This window comes from Cotesia glomerata, linkage group LG2 (assembly GCF_020080835.1).
Source record: "Cotesia glomerata isolate CgM1 linkage group LG2, MPM_Cglom_v2.3, whole genome shotgun sequence".
Taxonomy (NCBI): Eukaryota; Metazoa; Arthropoda; class Insecta; order Hymenoptera; family Braconidae; genus Cotesia; species Cotesia glomerata.
In genome coordinates, this window is record NC_058159.1 from 27,199,297 (window position 1) to 27,220,200 (window position 20,904).

Genomic DNA, 20,904 nt, shown 5'->3' on the forward strand with positions numbered 1-20,904 from the left:
CTATTTATTTTTTTATTTTTTCCAAAGCAATATAATAATATTTAGTAATAGTTCAAAGAAAAAATATTAATTATGTTAAATGATATTTAATAATATAATAAAACTATAATATAGTTAATTAAGTACTTTTGATAAGAGCATCATGTGATGACAGTTCAAAACAAAATTATATTAATGTTTAAGTTGTTTATAAGGATATTGTAACTTATCTATTTATAAAGAAAAAGTTAAAAATAAAATCCTTTTTCAAAACCAAAAAAAAAAAAACAAAATCGTTTTATGCGTGCTGAAAAAACTAAATATTGAAATTCATTCAAATTCTGATTACTATTTATTATAATTTAAGTAATTAAAAATTCTTGAACTGAGAAATTTTTGTTGATTTAAGAATTTTATTTATTGATTTAATACAATGAAATTTTTCAAATTATTTGTCTTAATTCACAAATTTTTTTCGAAAATAAAGTTAACTTTTTTATCAGTGTAATATTGTTACATAATTACTGTGTTACATTGTAACTAAATAAAGAATAAATTTCTATACCTTATGGAAAATAGATTAAAGGAGTATAGAATGCTAGTCAACTCCATATTACATAAATTTAATTATTTTAAATAAATGAGCTACGACATAATCATTAAATATTAATAATTACAGAATATTGGATATCGATCGTGTAACTACAAAAATGAATAATTACATTCAAATTAACATTTTAATTACATATTTTAAAAATTCCTGTGAAAAGAATTTTTTGATGTATTTAAAAAAAAAACTAATTTAAATTCTATTGAATTTTTATTGCGATAATTTTTAAAAAATTGTTCGTTTAATTTAACAATAAATTAGGCTTATTATTTTGTCAAACTGTAATTGCAATAAATAACAAAAAAACTGTTAATAAATTATTTTTAAACATTGAGTTTAATTAATATTTATCGATAATTAGCTGTGCTCAAGTCAAATAATATTTATTTTATTTTCTCCACAATCTAATTAATCTTTAATAAATAAATTAAAAGTCTTCAAAATGTCAACTGGTTAGTTTACGATTATCGATAATTAAATCTAATGTTAAAAAGTTCAGTTATTATTTCTCAATAAAATGCCACTTTTTATTTTTAACTTCGACGTTAAAAGTTAATAATCTAATAAAGTTTTTGTAAAATGTAATCAAAAACATATAATTGATCGATTTTGATTTTAATAAACTAATTACATCAAACACTTGAATAACATAGACCTGATTTAATTAATGTAACAAGTAATAATAAATCTATGGTTGAAAAAAAAAAATAAAAAATGAAAGAAAATTTAATTAAAATAATTTTCATTAAATCAAAGTGCAAATAGATCTAATTTAAAGCTTATACAGAATAACTCGGGAGAATTTTTCATTTTCTTCACGGCACCTACTATATATTTTTCTTTTCAAGTACACGTTTTTATGTGTCTCTACCAGCGAGACAAAATAAAAGCACCGTGACTGAAAAAAAAATAAATAAAAAAAATATATGAAACTTAAAAGGGATATTCGAGTATCCAAGTGATGGTAGCGCCACACCCTTATTGCCCTCACATACCAACACACACTAATCATTCAAAGTTGCAACACAGTCAACAGAGTCTGGTCTAGTCTCTCTCGCTCTCATAAGCTCTGAGCGTTCCCTTTGTGCTCATCCAGACCTACCCACTCACTCGCCGGATATAGATAGATCCCGTAGTGGGTGTACGGTCCTATCAATTATCATTTTTAACATCCACCTCCGCAGGATACATCTTTTTTATCCATCTCCACAACACTCAATATTTATTCACCGATTTAAATCCTCCGCTCTCGTCTTAACTGTTTTTGACCTTTTGTTGCCAACCAAACTTTCTCTTCATTATTACCTATATATATCTACTCATACCAGACTTTTTCTCTATTTAAATACAAGTTCGGAAGTTTCCCGTCACCGAAAAATTTATTTTCAATCGTTACTCGTCGATAAATTTAATTTTCTATTTAAATTTCCATCATCGTCCGCTAATACCCCAACGATCATGTTGTAACTTTTATAAAATAGAAATTTTCATGAATAAATTCGCTCACGTCAATCAAAATTAGCTATCTCGGGTTGAAAAATTAAAGCAGGAAATAAAGCTTTGTGGTAGTTAATATCAATACTATTTTTAATTTTTAATTGCAGATCCGTGTAAAATCAGGGTTCATTTACAAAGCTCGGAAATACTTTAAACTAAAATTTATAATTAAAAAATGACACTTTGATCGAAAAAATTTAGTTCTATTTTTATCAGGAAGAATTGCTGTAAATTATAATGTAGAGAAATAAAAAAACACCATAAAATAAAAAGTAATGACAAATTATTTTTTAAAAGTTTAAAATAAGACCAGAGTGATTGACAAAAAATTAATTTTATTTTAAATATTTTATTTGTAGATATTTGTAAAAGAAAAGTTACAAATTCAATTACATAAGCAGAAAAAAAAATTTTCTTCTTTAAAAAAATAAATATCACAAATTAATTATTGAAATTACAATTTTACTGTTTGAAACAATATTTATTATTCATTAATAATAATTTATCATGATTATACTTAATTTTTTTCATCTACAGATCTATACAAAATTTCTACAAAAAAACCTAAAAGAATTGATCGAAAAAAAGCAATTATAAAAACTAGGATAATCGGAGCTCCACGAGTAACTATTAAAAATCACCGATAAAAATTACTTAAACTTTTTACCCATTTCCCTGAAAAGCCAGTCCACTGAAATATAAATAAATAGTACTTGACTTTTTATCGATATCAATTTTCATCATCCATCTATCGTGCCCGAATCCGCCGACCACAAAATTAATAACCTAAAAATCCATCTCTACCTTTGGGCTTCTATTTGAATAAATTTCCATCTAAAAAGTATCCCGAACAGAAACATCTCCAAATAAAGCATTTAATTACGATTACAATTACCAGAAGTAAATAACAAAAAAAAAATAAAACAACCGTGAAAAGTGAAAAGACAGAAGTCAGAATGCAGAAAAGCAATGTCATCAAAAACTAAACCGTGCTAGAATATCCATATTAAAAATAACAATTACAGTAATTGTCACAAAAGTCATCGTATAAAAACGGTTGTAGTTGGTGAAAAAAAAAAAAAAAAAAATTAAAAAAAAATGTTTTATTGTAAATTCAAAGCCGAGTGACTCATTGAAGATTGGATGGACACATCCAAGAACTAAAAAAACATAAAAATAACCAAAGGAAGAAGGAGTGGCAAATGCGACGTCACAAGATATCTGGCTTTGTTCTCAGCGACACTCGAGACTTAGACTTTTCTTTAGCGTACATGAAGCGCATTCGAACAGTACGGGTCGTTTCTTCTCCTACACTCTTCATGCTATCTTTCTTTATTTCTTTCATACATTAACACACATACACCCACATATCTTCAGTCATCTTCTTTCTTAGCAGTCGTCAACCACAATCTCCATCCACATCAACTACGCATTTTAATCCGAGCAACGAGCAAATTACACACCATACATATGTGTATAAATATATACATATTTATAGAATGGCACACATGCAAGCACACACTCGCATCCAAATTGTTTATTCTCTGATCGCACAGGCACACTCATTAATATTTCACACGGTAATCAAGTAGAATGTGAGAACAAAGAACAAGCAAATAAATTTGGCTGTCTCTCTCTACCTCGATTCTTGCGCTGATTAGACTGTGCAAGAATGAGTTGGGCTGAGCAGAGGCACCATCAGAACAGGTATTAGCCAGCTGTACCCTACACCACCGACCAGAAACCAACAGCAACACCAACCAACAATCAACAACCAGCAAAAGAGTGTACGCTCTTTAGTCTTTGGTTATCAGGTTATCGGCTTAATCAGATATGCACTAGTAATTTCTGTCGCACGATCAGGTAAAATGCGGTAGCGCTTTGTTTTAACCACGCATACAACATGCATCGAAAAACCGTATTTGCCATGCGGTACTGAGCAGCTGCAATCTATGTATTACATTGTATTGCATAATAATTTAATACAATCCGGGTATGAATTCCCTCCGACTCCGGTGGAGCACGCACGCAATGTCTCGTGTTAAATCCGCGGAATACAATCGATCCGCGGGTGCTCAGGAATCTTTACTTGGATGTAAAGCTATCAATTTTCTTATATTGCTGTACTGCGATACCAAGTTTATTTTTAGTTTTCAGTATTTATGGTATGATACGATTCATTTATGCGCAACGCATTATATTAATGAGAGTCTTTACTTATAATAGGCGAAGCAACCTTGACTAAAAGATTTTTTAATTATGTTAATTGTTAAGTTGTGGGGTATAAGTTAATTAATAGGGTTTGATTATTATTTTGTAGTTGGAGTTTTGATAATTGAAACTCGCGGTTATGTAAAAAAAGAAGCTGTCGTTTAATTAAAAAATATTGGGTTAATCCATCAGAGTTTCGGCAAATAAAAAGTTTGGGTTGAAAGCTCGCTCGATATTTAATAAAATCGTAACAATCAAGTATTACAGAAACTGGAACAGAGAAGAGAGTTGGAGTAAAAATTAAAAAAAAATATGTATATATATGGATGTATTGTAGTGGCATATTTTTTAATTTAATTTTAATGTTTGAAAAGCAAGTGTACCATAGAAGCGAGTGTTTATTTAACAGCCGAAAAATACACATTTATCTCAAGTAAACCAAAATACGCAAATTGTTTATTTTATACGGTAAAATATTTCATTATTTAAACTGCGCGGCGCTCTAGTAATGACAAATATCGGAATTCACTAAACTCCTATTACATCTCATAAACACAAGTTTACACTGACAACAACGGCGGACATATAGTTTGTTAGGGTGTATATATCTGAAAATGCTGTCTTGTTTAAAGCTGTAGGTAGTATTAAATAACATTTCTTAGTAATAGGAAAAAAATTCTAATCTTTCAACGGTATCAATAGTTATTGATTTTTTTCCAATAAAATTTTATAAATTTTTTTTAATAGTCAGTACTATAACTTGTTGTGAATCTGCACTTTAAATTATGCGAAATAGTAAATACGTCATTTTTTTTCATTGTCCGAATTTTAATTGAAATCTGAATATTTTTTGTAAAAACAATAAAAAAAGCGTGAATTAATCGGCTGCCCAATTTCAAAACACAGTAATTGACAATTTTAAGATTTTAAAAAATTTTTCTTATTAATAAAAAGCTTTCTTATTAATAATTGCGCGCCAAATTGATAAAAAATTTGATTTATGAATAGAGAATACTTGAATATAAATATTTTTGAGAAAAAATACTTGAAATTAAGGTCTACAAGTTATAAAAAATGCAGCAATACTAATAAAAAATCAGATATAAAAATTTTGCAGTTACTGTGTTTTAAAATTGGGCAGCTGTAATAATCTCCTTAGAAGTAAAATAAATAATTTTTCATTTTTTTTTGTTTTAAAAATTCTCTTTATTTATCTTTTAAGTTACATAGTTTGATACATATGTTAATTTATATTATTTGTTCTTATCCTAAGACATACCCAAAAGTTAGTGTGTTTTTGATCATGTTTATTTGTTTATTTATTACGATATGTACACAGAAAGTAAAAAAAGTCTTGAGTCAAGCGTAAATTTTCTTAAATCAAGAAAATCCTAAGGAAGACTGAAAATTTCTTAAACTAAGTTAAATTTTTTTTTAGCCAAGAAAATTTCTTCTTGCTTCAAAATAACTTCAGTCTTCCTCATCATTTTCTTGGTTCAAGAAATTTTTTTTTTGTGTAGTAATATGCGTGGAAAGAGTGCAAAGAACTATTTGATATTTTTGTAAAATAAATTAATTTTCATTTTAAACCTTATACGTTAAACATGACTCTTTTATAACGAGATGATTTAGAAAACATGCGACATCTGTTGGAATTTTTCGACACCAACTTTAATCAAAAAATTAAACAGGAGTACTTCAAGACATATCAAGACATTTTTTAAGCCATTTCGAGTTAAATATGACCTAAAATAGCCAATTTTCATATAAAAAAAAATGGAAAAAAAATATTTAAAAAATTACATATGAACAACCTATAAAAATTTACCTATAAAAAATTACATATGAACATGTATCATACCAATAAATTTTGTTTTGTAATGTATCAAATTTCATAAAATTCTGAACAGTAATCCTATTTTAATTGTCTACAATAGATAAAGAACAAAGGTAATTTTATTAGCCTGAAAAAAGACATCTTTAACAAAGTTACTAAACAAAATCTTGACCAAAAAAACACCAAAAAAATAGGAAACAAATTAAATGAAAAGAAAGGAAAAATGAGAAGAATGAATAGAATTGCTGGCGTGGGATCTTGTTCTCTCTCGTTCTTTTTATTAGGTCAATGTATCGAACAAAAAGCTCTCTTTCCGAAATGTAGTCAGCATATTGGGGTTATTTCTGTCTTTTTCTCTCCGGATAGCGTTCCCTTCGTACTTGGTACACAGACATTTGCCACATATGTGTATATATTCATTGGGATATATACGCAGTAAAGGAAAAGCGTTGGGTTCTATTCGTGGAATAGGCGCTAGCTAAGCACTTTTGTACATATAGAATCCATCGAGACTCAAATGTGGTGCATGGAGTGCGGAGGATGGCGACGGGCCTTCGTAAACGTCACTCTCTACTCTCTACTCTCGCGACTTCCGGAAGCGATAAATATACATACATACATATGTATGTTTGTCGATGTCGATGTGGATGTGAACGAGTAAAGGATCTCAGTAGTCGTCTCTTGCGCCATCTCCACCCTTCGTATGCACGTGTGTACACGACAAACGCACGTTAACCTACCCGGGTAATTGCTTGTCGATTGTCACCTTCACTTACCCTTCAAGATCCTCCACGTATTCTTTAAATACCTCACTTATAAATAAGGTGCAAACACCAATTATAATTATTATTGATACTCATTGATTTTATGTTTATTTTCTTTAACTTCTATATTTATAACAAACATAAACGATTTTTATAATTATAAGAGTTTAATAAAATTATTGTTTCAGTTTTTGCTTTATAAATCTTTATTATTAAGAGAATAAAAAAAATTTTGTTTCCAGGATAGTCATATTATAAAATCGGTTTTTTTTCAGTGAAATTTAGTGTCATTGCGAAAATCTTGACTTGGATTTGTGCCTTTTTAAGGTTTCATATCATTCTCGCGGATAGTCAATTTATTATGATAAGTATTTAGACAGCATTCGAAAATATTCTATCTCTAGATACATAATTAAAAAATGACCTTGTATCTTGTGAACAATTGACATTTTTAAAGATATAAGCTCATCCCGACATTACACTTATCGAGACCTTTCATTTGAGTACCCACATCAATTTTTCATATATTTATATATGTTATATATAAGTATATATGAAAAATATATCAAAATGCATGTGGGTACTCAAATGAAAGCTCTTCATGAGTGTAGCATCGGGATGAGCTTATATCTTAAAAAATGTCAATAATTAAGAACTGACTTTGCTATTTTGTCAACTAATGATATTTTTGAAAGTATAAGCTCATCTCCATATTACACTCATCGAGACCTTTCATTTGAATACCCACATCAATTTTTCATATATTTATATATATTGTATATATGTATATATGAAAAATATATCAAAATCCATGTGGGTACTCAAATGAAAGCTCTTGATGAGTGTATCATCGGGATGAGCTTATATCTTTAAAAACATCAATAGTTAACCCTTCAGCACTCTCGCTATGAGATTTTCTCTCACGCTCATCAATAACTCAAATTTTCTTTCAAATTTCAAATGGAATGAGTATGTGATTTTTTTTCTATCTGTCAAAAAATTAATATTATTTCAGATTGCAATATTATTATTTTAATTGTTCTATACTATAAAAAAATAAAATAAATTTTATTAACTCTGTGAGATATTTTCTCATCGCAATAGTAAAGTAGGGGGGTCAGAATTTAAAAAATCGGGTCTGACCGGTACAGTTCGGAGGTTCCCGTAAGAGTGCATTTGTGTTTGGATGTATTATTATTAAATATTATTTTTAAATAAGTCAATTTTTTTTTGTTTTAAGAAATTTATTTTATTTAAGATTTTTTAAATTAAAGGGACTATAAGCATGCGTGCGCTTCCACATAAGGCGTGAGAGTTTTTCTCATCGCGCGAGTAATGATAGTAAATCGTTTTGCGAGAGTGCTGAAGGGTTAAGAAAGTACAGTGCAATTTAACAAAAGTCATAATTTACTAAAGCAAAATTTTATTTATTTACAGTTGACAAGTCACGGCAGTCACATAGTGACTGCAAGGTTGCTAGTTTTTATAATTTGATTGAATGATAATAAATAAATACTTTTCTTTTTTTTCTACTAAAAAAAAAAAAAATTTACTTTATTCAAGAAAAAGATTATCTATAAAATTTCATTTTTTATTTTATTGTATCTCACTCTTGCAATATACTTATGATCTCAAATTTTCAAATTTTTCAAGCTAAAAAATGGATTTAGGATAAAAATTCTTGAATCAAAAATATTTCTTTTCAATCAAATAATTTTTTTTCAATATAGCAATTTAATAATTATTATACACAATATTGATAATTCAAAAATTTACTAAGTTATAACTCCAAAATTACTAGTTAGATTTAATTAATAAAAATTTTCTGAATTATTTTACTAATAAATAATAGATCAATTATTTATTACACTATTCGGTGTCAATAAATGGCAATACGTGATCAACTTTATCACTTGAAACAAATTATTAAAATAAATAAATCAATCTCGCAAATAAATTTTTTATATAAAATGAATAGAGATAAAATTGACTTTAAATACCTAATAAAAAAAAAAATTCAAAAATAATTGGTGGTTTTACCTCATATAAAATATTATTTATTATTTGCAATAAAATTTAAATGGAAACCAATTAAACTTATAACTTTAAAAGTCCGAGCTTTACTGCTCCTTCCAGTAAGATACTTTAAGATAAATAAATTAAATTGTAAAGATATATATTGTATAAATTTCCCAGATTTATTTTATTCTATTTTCATGACTATCAATGAAGTCAAATGCCCCTTAGTACATATATATAAAACTAGGTATTGTAAAGACCTAAAATCGTTGTAGTCTAGGAAAATTTCCGAATATCGACAAACTCGAAATGTATAGGCTTATATACCTAGACATAGCAATATATATATATATATATATACAGGCACCGAGTAAGAGCTTTACAAAAGTTCCGCTGTGAAAATTCCGCAAAGTGGAAAGCACAAATTTTATTTACGATCGAGTAAGCGCGAACGAGGCGAGAAAAAAGCCATTGGGTTTATTCAAAAACTCAAGAGAAGATGATAGTTGGAAAATATATATACATGTATTTCTTTTTTCATTAAATACATTTTTTTCTCCTCCTCAATACAGCATTCACTTTAAGTGTTTTCTTTTTTTTCCACTCCAATATATTTTTTTTCTTCTATTTTTTTTTTAAAGTTTTTCTTCCGCGATTCTTTGATTATTAACTAGAAGAAGCAAAAACAGAAAGCACCGAGTTAAAATTTAAAATAAAAAACTGGGGTAACTATTTGAAATTGACGTTATTGATTGTCCATTCGTGTAACGTGGTCGTACCGCAAGATTGTCAGATATGTCGAACCGTCTCTTGCATTCCCCGAGGCTGGATTACGACCAAGTTATAAAGTTATTAGACCACGGACGAGTTCCGTGTGTCTGTCGTAAAACCATTCCAGTAAAACATGACGAGAAATACATTTATATATATATATATATATATATATATATATATGCATATATATATATATATATATATATATATAATAATCTATCTAACCATCTTTCTTGCAGACGTTACACGTTCAAAAGTTGGTATTAGATGATGGAAAGACAAAGAATTTTTATCAAACATGATTTAAGGACACGAAGGTTATTTACGAGAAAACAAGGAACCGAGGAACAACGGAGAACCGAGTGGAACGGAGGAACGAACGTTCTATTCCCATTGAGCTAGACGATAAAACGAATAATCGGAACACTCTCTTGTACGCTCGCTTGACTACGATTGAAATTCTTTCGGTCCCAATCAAAGTCTTTGCCTATTTTCCGCACACCCTCTACTCACTGCTATACACCAAGCTTAAACGGATTTTACACGACGACTCTTGGTCGAATCAATTCAATGCAATATACGGGACTTGTAAAGGTGAATGGTGAATAATGGTGATGGGTATAAAAAGACACGTACATCTGTATAGCACTTTCCATCCAGCATCCAGGAACCAAGGACATAAAGACAATAATGCTAAATAAAAAGAGAAATAGAGAAATATCGGGTGCGTTATAGACTCAGACACAGACACAAATAGTTCCGCAAATAGAGACGGAGATGGGGCTGGACCGACAGATGAATAGATATACAGAGAAATTGAACGCGAAATTGTTTCCAATGGATGCTGTAAGAGATAAAGACAATACGAATGTTGACGAATTAATCTTGAGAATGGGCTGCCGGTACTGTCGCATTTGCTTCAGCTTTTGCTTAACTTATTCTACTCCGCATTGCGGTCCCATGAAAAGTGTACGCTGTCTACTACGGGGTGCCGCGTTTTAATAAATCGCAGCAAGAGGAAAGAGATCCTATGCTCGGGGTTGAGACTATTTTATAAAATTTTTCCGGTCAAATTTTTTTAGGGTGTTTTTTGTTTTGTTTTAAGAATATTCAAGTTTTTATCAAAATTCTGATGCAAAAAAAATAAAATTTTGATTTAAGAAAATATTTATGAGCGTAATAACTATTTGGGATGAGATAAAATTTTTTAATCTTGCTTGTTAATTTTTTTTTTGTTTGAATAAACTTGCGTAGAAAGATTTTCTGATATGACTTCTATCCATTCAGAAAGAAAATTTTATGTTAATAATTACTATTGTATTTTTATGATAGTTACTCTTAGAATATTGGTGATTAAAATTATATTATAATTATAGGTGACTATAATTACGATCAGGTTAGTAATAATTACTTAATAATAATTATAAATATAAAATTTTTTCTGTATATCAGACCTGGTATGGTTATATAGGCCCATATGAAGTTTTTCTGCTAAAATTAGTATTAAAAATTTCCAACAGGCGGCGCATAATCGCTAAACCGTCTCCTTATAGGAGACTTAAATTCCAGAATATTATTAAATTTTTTTTTTTTTTTAGACTTTCCTAGGAAGCTTATTTAATATTGATTTTTAGTGTGATCAACTACACAGTAAAAAATTTTGCGTCATTGCGTCAAAAAATTTTGTGTTAAATATTTAACACTTTTATGTGTAAATTTAACATTAATTGTGTTAAATTAACACAGAAAAATGTTAAATTAACACAAAAAAGTGTAAAATATTTAACATAAAAATTTTTAACACAAAATTTTTTGACGCAATGACGCAAAATTTTTTACTGTGTACAAAACCATTTTTTGTTTAATTTGATCTATTAATTATTAAATAATATGACTAATGACTACGAGTAAGAATTTATATGGGCCTTTCTTTCTTTACACGACTTGGACTAAAAATTTCCTGTACCCCCGGAATTTTTACAGCACATTTATAAATTCAGTCCATGAACAAGGATGGAAAATGAATAAATGTTTACGTATATATTTATATTCTCTCAGGGCAGGAAACTATCCGCTCCCATGGACTAATAGTACACATAGAATGTAACTTGCTGATGAGTATTTCATTGGTGTTTATTTAAAATTCAACGGAACATCTAACCAATCAAGCCTGTAGGTGTTGAGTGCGTGTAACAGTCGAATTTAGTGTAGTGTCCCAAGCAATGGGTTTATGCTTTTAGTTATGGAATGCAGAATGAAAAAGTATGCGTTAAAACGAAAACAATTTTATTGAAAGCCTCCCCTGAATCCTTTCAAATAGACGAGGGACGCCGGAAAATAGACACGACATTTAATTTTATCTGTCTATGGATACATTTTTCTCTGATAACGTTTATAAATAAAAGTTTTTAGTTAAAAGCTTACAAAAAAAAAAATTGTGAACGTAATGTCAGTATGTCAGTGACAAACTTATCTGCATGTTATTGTGTAGTAAATATTCACGATATATTTTTGATCTTGTCGCTAACTGATTTATTGATTTCTTTTTTGCGCAAATGTCTGTCAGGCTTCAAAGATAAAATTTTTTTTATTGAATCATTTTTACAATTCAAATCCTCCGGTTGGTATTAAACAAAAATTAATAATTCAATCTGCTTGTATGGATTTATTTTACAGATATGAAACCCGTTAATTATTCGTATTTCGAGCTATTTTTTACCTGCATATATTTGTAATATATTTCATAGGATTATTATTATTATTATTATTATTATTATTATTATTATTATTATTATTATTATTATTATTATTATTATTATTATTATTATTATTATTATTATTATTATTATTATTATTATTATTATTATTATTATTATTATTATTATTATTATTATTATTATTATTATTATTATTATTATTATTATTATTATTATTATTATTATTATTATAAGCTATGATAACTTTTGTTATTATTCAATTGAAAAAGAATTTTTTTTCAATAACTATTTTGAGAATTATTGGCTTAAAAATTCATCTTGGTTCGTTATTTAGGTCAGACATATAATTATTCGAATTTATTTCCGGCAAAATTACTTGAACTAAAGTTTTAAATTTATCATTGTCATGTAATCTAACGTCAGAATTCAAATTTATCTGCTACTAATAAATTATGTAACCTCTTCAGTGATCTTAATTTAATCAATTATAGCGCAATAACTTAAAAAAAAAAGTGCCAAATTATTCAGTTTACTTTATTTTCAATCTCAAGAATAGTCAACTGGATTTCTATATTCTATTTCAAGATATTTAAAGCGTTTATAATGCAAATAACTAATTTTATTCAAAACAATATATAATCCGCGTTAAAAATATCCTCTAATTATTATCAATTGTAATTTATATTTATATTTAACTTCTATTCGTTTATAATTTCACAAAATCGTTGAATTTTTTTTAATAAATAAATAACGAGGCAGATAACAATAAACAAAATTCAAACTCTTCTATCCGAGATACGTAAAAGCTCTTAAAAAAATAATCGCGTATCCGACAGATCGATATCAATTTATCCATAAAACTTTTCACAAGTAGCCATTAAAAAAAGCAAGTACGTTTTTCCTTATAAACAGCAGTAAAAATAGAAGTCACGAGTTTGTGAACTAAAAATAATAATTAAAAAAAAAGAAAGGAGAAGATGTAATATATCTAAACTAAAAATAATAATAAAATATCACATCACACATCTACACATATATGTACATACATATATGAAAACAAAAAGTGTTTTTTCATATGTTGCCATCTGGCAACGCCGGCCATTAAGAAGTTTGAAATGACTTTTAAAAACCCCCTTGCTCGTCTTGTCCACTGGTGTAGGTTTCCCAGTAAAGGGACGTGGTGGTAACAGTAACACCAGACCAAAATTAATTTTTTGTCTCGTCAAGTGTCACGTAATAAAATATGACAGCGTTGAGAGAAAAAAAGAGATATCCCGCGGCTTATGAATTTTTTTGATGATTAAATGAGGCCACTTAAGCTAATAAAAAAATTAATTGTAATAAAAAGTCCGCGTGACTTATCATTCCGAGCTTCATTTAATCAAAATATTAAATTATATAATATAAAAAAATTCATTTTCATTTTCGCGTTATCAAAAGACATGTTTAATTTATATTATTAAGAGAATAAACAAAATTTTGTGGCCAGTGTATTTATATGTTAAAATTGGTTAAATTTGGTATCGTTGGAAAGGTCTTGACCTGGAGTTGTGCCTTTTTAAGGTTTTATATCATTCTCACCAATAGTCAATTTATAATAAGTATTTAGGCTGCATTCGAAAATGCGGTATCTCTATAGATACATAGTTAATAAATGACCCTGTATCTTGTGAATTATTGACATTTTTAAAGATATAAACTCATCCCGATGTTACACTCATTAAGACCTTTCATTTGAGTATCCACATCAATTTTTCATATATTTATATATATTATATATATGTAAATATGAAAAATATATCAAAATGCATGTGGGTACTCAAATGAAAGCTCTTGATGAGTGTAACATCGGGATGAGCTTATATCTTTAAAATTGTCAATAGTTAATAAAGTACAGTGCAATTTAACATAAGTAAAAAACGATCTTGTATCTTGAAAACTATTGATAATTTTAAAGATATAAGCTCATCCCGATGTTACACTCATCGAGACCTTTCATTTGAGTACCCACATCAATTTTTCATAAATTTATATATATTATATATATATTTATATGAAAAATATATTAAAATGCATGTGGGTACTCAAATAAAAGCTCTTGATGAGTGTAACATCGGGATGAGCTTATATCTTTAAAAACATCAAAAGTTAATAAAGTACAGTGCAATTTAACATAATTAAGAAACGACCTTGTATCTTGTGAACTATTGACATTTTTAAAGATATAAGCTCATCCCGATGTTACATTCATTAAGACTTTGCATTTGAGTACCAACATCAATTTTTTATATATTTTATATATTTACATATATTATATATATATATATATATATATATATATATATATATATATATATATATATATATATATATATATATATATATATATATATGTATATATGAAAAATATATGAAAATGCATGTGGGTACGCAAATGAAAGCTCTTGATGAAGCTCCTCAATAGTTAAGGAAGTACAGTGCAATTTAACATAATTAAGGAACGACCTTGTATCTTGAAAACTATTGACATTTTTAAAGATATAAGCTCATCCCGATGTTACACTCATCAAGACCTTTTATTTGAGTACCAACCTCAATTTTTTATATATTTATATATATATATATATATATATATATATATATATATATATATATATATATATATATATATATATATATATTATATATATGTATATATGAAAAATATATCAAAATACATGTGGGTACTCAAATGAAAGCTCTTGATGAGTGTAACATCGGGATGAGCTTATGTCTTTAAAAACTTCAATAGTTAAAAAAGTACAGTGCAATTTACTAAAATTCATTATTTAATAAAAAAAAATTTTATTTATAATTCACAAGTCACGGCAGTCACACAGTGACTGCAAGTTTGCTAGTTAACAATTAATGTAATTAGAAGGATAAAACTAAATTTCAAAATTTCATCCGCACTTCTCTACTCATTACCATTATTATTATTTTTATTGTTATTATTTCTTCCCGTGACATTCTCCAGTCCATTTTTTTTCCTTCAGTGTGTATTTTTCTTTCCCTTCTTACTCATACTTTTAATATGTAACCGAGTAGAGGATTGTAGATTGGAGCAGACAGAATATAACAGTGTAACAGTAGTAGCCGTGGTAATGACGATGAAAAATAAATTTGCTCAGTAGCAGCGGCAGTTACAGGATAGTAGTAGGGCTATACCAGTCCACATACACCCACCGGGACTTAGTAGAGGAAAATTGGCGTTCGCGCCGACGCTACAGGACGAGCGTGTACGTGTTTCCGGGACTTTGCAAGCGACAAGATTGCGTCTATAGTACTGTACTAACAATGGACCAAACGTAAACGCGAGTAGAGAACAAGTTAGTGTATAATATAATCCTCTCTCTCTGTTTTTCACACACTGGCGTGTCTTTTGCGCACGCATGTCGCTTTGGTAGTAACCACCAGCCACAGACGCTTCCTATTTCTGCTGGTGTCGGTGCATTCCTGAAATGTACCAGTGGGATTCACCGCAATGCACCAATAGTCTGAACCGCCCTTACAATATCCAAAAATTAGCCTCTTCATAACATTTAATAACGTCCAACATACTAGAGAGCCAGAAAAAAATTGTCCTGGCTGCTACTTCTAATCCCTTAAAAAATAAAGTAAAAAATGATGATATAAAAAGCACAATAACTATTTTATAACATTTTATTATCTCATACTTTTTTTTATTACTAATCCATTAATCTTAATGGCTGTTATAGTTCTCCTCGAGGAAGGGTGCAATGCATCGGACATGGAGCTGTCCCTTCAGACTGTTATGTGTATAATACTACTATACACACACTGGTCTTCTCAAAACGAGTAATATAAAGCGGAAGAAGCTACACCGACCCTTCGGGATTTCCACCAAATGATAGATCCGCTCTTCTTCAATCTCGTATCGTGACTTCCCGCGATTGTTGTCCGTCTATAGTAAAGTATCCTTTACTAGCCCTCGTACACTGTATACCGTATACACGCCAGGGCAGGCTATATAACATGTCTGCTCGTAAATACATTCTGCAGTTAATTCATCCCTGTCTTCTGGTTCTGAGTCTGAGAGTTTCGCGTCACGCTGCCATGCCAATTCAATGAGGCCAATGAACTAATAAATTTTATTCTCTGACTCATATCACATTCCTACATTTCTATACATTTTTTAAACTCTATTCACTGTCCGCCATTTAAATATTAATACCCGGCGCCTGGTTATTAATATTTAAATCCATTCAAAAGTAACTTTAACAATAAACTTTTTCAACAAAAACATTTCCATTGAAATATTTATAAACTCGGAATAATAATAATAATAATAATAATAATAATAATAATAATAATAATAATAATGAGAACAATAGCTTACAGAATTATATAATTATTTTTAAATTAAATAATAAAATATTATAAAACAATATTTTAAATAATAAATTATATAATATAAAATCTTTTAATATTTTTTTTTTCTGAATTTATTTTGACAATTGTTGAATTAAATAGCATTTAAAGTTATCAAAAATTAAATCAGCTAAAAACCGAGAAAATTTCAGTGTAATATAAATATGTTAAATCGATCGACAGAATTTTATATTACTATTCTACTTTCGAGAATATAAGGTATTATTACTATTCATAAATTAATTTAATCATTTATTTAATTTGTCGTGTATAAATTCAGAAAACGCAACAAAAATAGATTTCAATCATTACTTACAATCTATTGAATTTGATGACTATTATTGCATCACGTATTCGGAAAATTAAGTTTCAATTTTAGCTCACAATACAATATCAAGATTAAATACATAATGATTAAGATCTATTTTGGTCATCAATTTATTTGAATTGATGCATACTATCGATAAAACCAAAGTAAACTTATGAATATACAATACAAAAAATAACAATGCGATCTGTATGAATAAATACAATAAAAATTTTTAAAAATACATGTCAAAGGAATAACCGAGAATTTTGATGCATTCTTTAAATTTCAAGAATAATTCATTCAATAAAAATTCTGGAGTATTAGCAAATATCAATAATAAAATACGCAAACTTTAAGGAGGTACTCTGCAAATTCACTTTTTTTACGATATTCTTCAATTTCCTCTATACGAATAAATTTTTTTTTTAATAGTCCTTGCGGTGCTAATTTTTAAAATATTACACGGAAAAAAGAAAACTTGAAAAATTACAGTATATAATGCAATGTGGCGCTTAGTGATGAAAACTGGAAAAATTACAGTTTCAGATTGTTCTCTGATAAAAAAATTGATTTGACTCAAGAGCCAAACTCTTGAATCAAGAATTCTATTTTGAAGAAAATGATTTTCTTGAGTCAAGAAAATAAATTCTTGACTCAAGAAAATTTTCTTAAACCAAGAATAATTTCTTAGCTCAAGAATTTATTCTCTTGACTCAAAAAAACCCCTATGGAAAAATAAATATATGTCGAAATACATAAAAAATATATTTTAAATACATTAAAAATCTATAAAAAATATATAAATTATAATTAGTAAATATATTTTTAATGACTAACTCTTGACCGATTTTCATATTATATTTTATATATTTAAAATATATTTTAGATATATTCAAAATATATTTTTAGCTATGTATTATTTATGTATTTTTAAATATATCTTGAATATATCTAAAATATATTTAAAATATATATGAAAATCGGCCAAAAGTTAGTTATTAAAAATATATTTACTATACATATTTTATATATATATTCTTTATAGATTTTTAATATATTTAAAATATATTTCGAAATATATTTTTTTATATTTTTTTTTCATGGGGGAATCATTTCCTTCAAATTGGAATTCTTGGTTCAAGAATTTGGCTCTTGAGTCAAGTCAATTTTTTTTATCAGTGTAATTATTACAGATTTTATAAGAATTACATTGTAGAATGTAATATTTATATTAAAATCTCTGAAAATTAAATTCAAAAATTGAATATAGAAAAATGTTATTTCAAACTGTAATTTTTCTAGTTTTGATTACAACGGGACCGATTTTACATTTTATACTGTAATTATTCCTGTTTTTTTTTTTCCGTGTAGCAATTAAAAGTCGTACATCCAACATGTATTCCCTATGACCGTAATTAGAGTGAACCTTTTCTTAGAATTTTTTTCCTAAACTGAGAATATTAAATTGAAGTTATAAAAAATATTTTTCATGAAAAATAACATAACCGAGCGGTATTAATTTTTTTATAAAAAATATATGAACCTATTGGTGTCTTTATTTTCCGCAGAACCTCCTTAAAAATAAAATTAAACAGCTTAATTGACAAGATGAGCCAACAGTATACTTAATAGAGCTAAAATATACGTCCATATATATATTTATCATTATTGTATAAATACATGGGCGTATAAAGAAGCTTTTTATTTGCAGATCACCGTAAAGATTATACAAGAGAATAGGGTATGAATTGTGCAATTGAGAGCGTCCTTTGAGGCTTTGAAGCTGATGTTGATGTCGCAGATGCGACGTATTAGTATTAACGCCAGTTTAAATGAATGGATAATAATAAAGCCTCAGAGCTTCTGCCGGGCTGAGGGTAGCGACTACGCTTATTTTGTGAGTCGTAAGATGTGTAAGTCTTTCTCTCCATAATATTATACATACCCACACATACATTTATATAAATATATACACACAAATGTATATCTAACATCTAAATTCGCAAAAGCCGCAATGCCGCACCGCACACCCTCGACACACGCACGCTCGCGTTAAAAAATTGATCGTATCTGGAAGTTTTCCTCGATTAAAATTCCCTCGATCTCAGATTCAATTATCGCTCCAATAATCACGAGCTCCTGAATTATAAATTTAATTTAAAAAAACAAAATTAAAAATTTTTCGATTAAAAAGTAATAGATCAATTTCTGACTTACGCATTTAATATTGATGACGGTGGTGGATATTAATTATTCATAAGCACGAGACACAATGAAGAGATACGAGATTGAAGGGAAGAAATAATAACAATGACAATAATAATAATAATAAAAAAAGAAGCTCGACAACTAACCGTAACCTATATTGTTTCACGCGACAGAGGGTAATGAACTTAGTATATATCACAACTAATAAACAAGTACTAAAATAAAAAGAATTAATAAACTATGAAAATAAAGTTAGCCGACATCTAAAAATTTTAATGATTTTTTTTATTAAAGAATTATTCGAAAAAAATAAAAAAACAAAACTTTCATTAGTTAAAAACTTAAAAAACTATAATATAAGTACAATTTTTTAAAAATATTTTTTAGTTATAATTTAATAAATTAAGCAAAATAAAAAAATCAAAAATGTCAGCTAACTATAATGATACTAAAGTTTGCCGACGTTTTTAATTATTTGATGTTTTTTTTAATAATTAAATTAAAACAAAAAAATATTTTTAAAAAATTTCACTTACAGTTTTTCAAGTTTTTTACAAGTGACATTTTTTAAAAATTTTTTTGTAATAATTTTTTCAATAAAAAAAAATTCTAAAAATTTTTTATTTTGCTTAATTTATTAAATTATAACTAAAGAATATTTTTAAAAAATTGCACTTATAGTTTTTGAGGTTTTTAACGAATGAAAAAAATTTTTTTTTATTTTTTTATAATAAATTTTTAATAAAAAAAAATCATAACAATTTTTAGATGTCGGCTAACTTTATATTCATCGGCTAACTTTATTATTATTAATAAACTTACTCGGCAACACGGATACGGCCAAGATGATTTATTAATTAAAAAATGTAAATACTTAAGGAGACTCACCGCAATGCAGTGAACCCGGTGGTAAAAAGATGCTCGTCTTGTTTTCGGTCGGGGTCTTGTTGTACTCACTTTCGGTTTTATTCGGTTTTATTCCAATAGTATTATAACCAGTAGCTTCAAGAACAAGAAGCGAGTTAAAGGGTTGAACAGGGGCTGACGGCGAGCAGAACCGCCGCATAACCAACAGCCACCAGCTAAATTTACGTCCGGGTAGAAGAAACCTCTACACGGTTTTTTGTTAGTTTGTTAGTTTTTATTATTATTGTTATAAATCACCATGACCGTATACATCCTGATAATCGATTTTATCAGATATTATATCACTGGAAATAAAACATTAATCACCACTGGACTAAAGTCCATCACACACATTACACTCGCGTTTATTTATTCAAACTCCGTTTAGTTACTATCTCTTATTTTTTATTATTTTTTAAACTTTATTTTATTTTGTTTTTTTGCTACTGATATTCAATGCTAAACATTATTTGATTTTGCCGTTTTTGTTTATTACTGTCGGTGATAATATTGTTGTGTTTATTACTGTTGTTACTCGTTTATATTTATAGTTGTGTACATATACATACTTTAGTTAAACGGAGCAATTTTTCGAACACGCAGGGCTTCCAAATCGATGTGTGGATGTTACCTACTTCCCA

General features: G+C 27.9%; 1 protein-coding gene across 2 annotated transcripts in view; it reads right to left on the reverse strand.

Moving 5' to 3' along the window:
* LOC123259814 (semaphorin-1A) overlaps window positions 1-20,904 on the reverse strand; it is a 166,667-nt gene extending 145,763 nt beyond the window's left edge. For both annotated transcript variants that reach the window (XM_044720530.1, XM_044720529.1), the window contains exon 1: window positions 20,246-20,904. The gene's annotated coding sequence lies outside the window, so the exon portion shown is untranslated. The remainder of the gene's footprint in view (window positions 1-20,245) is intronic.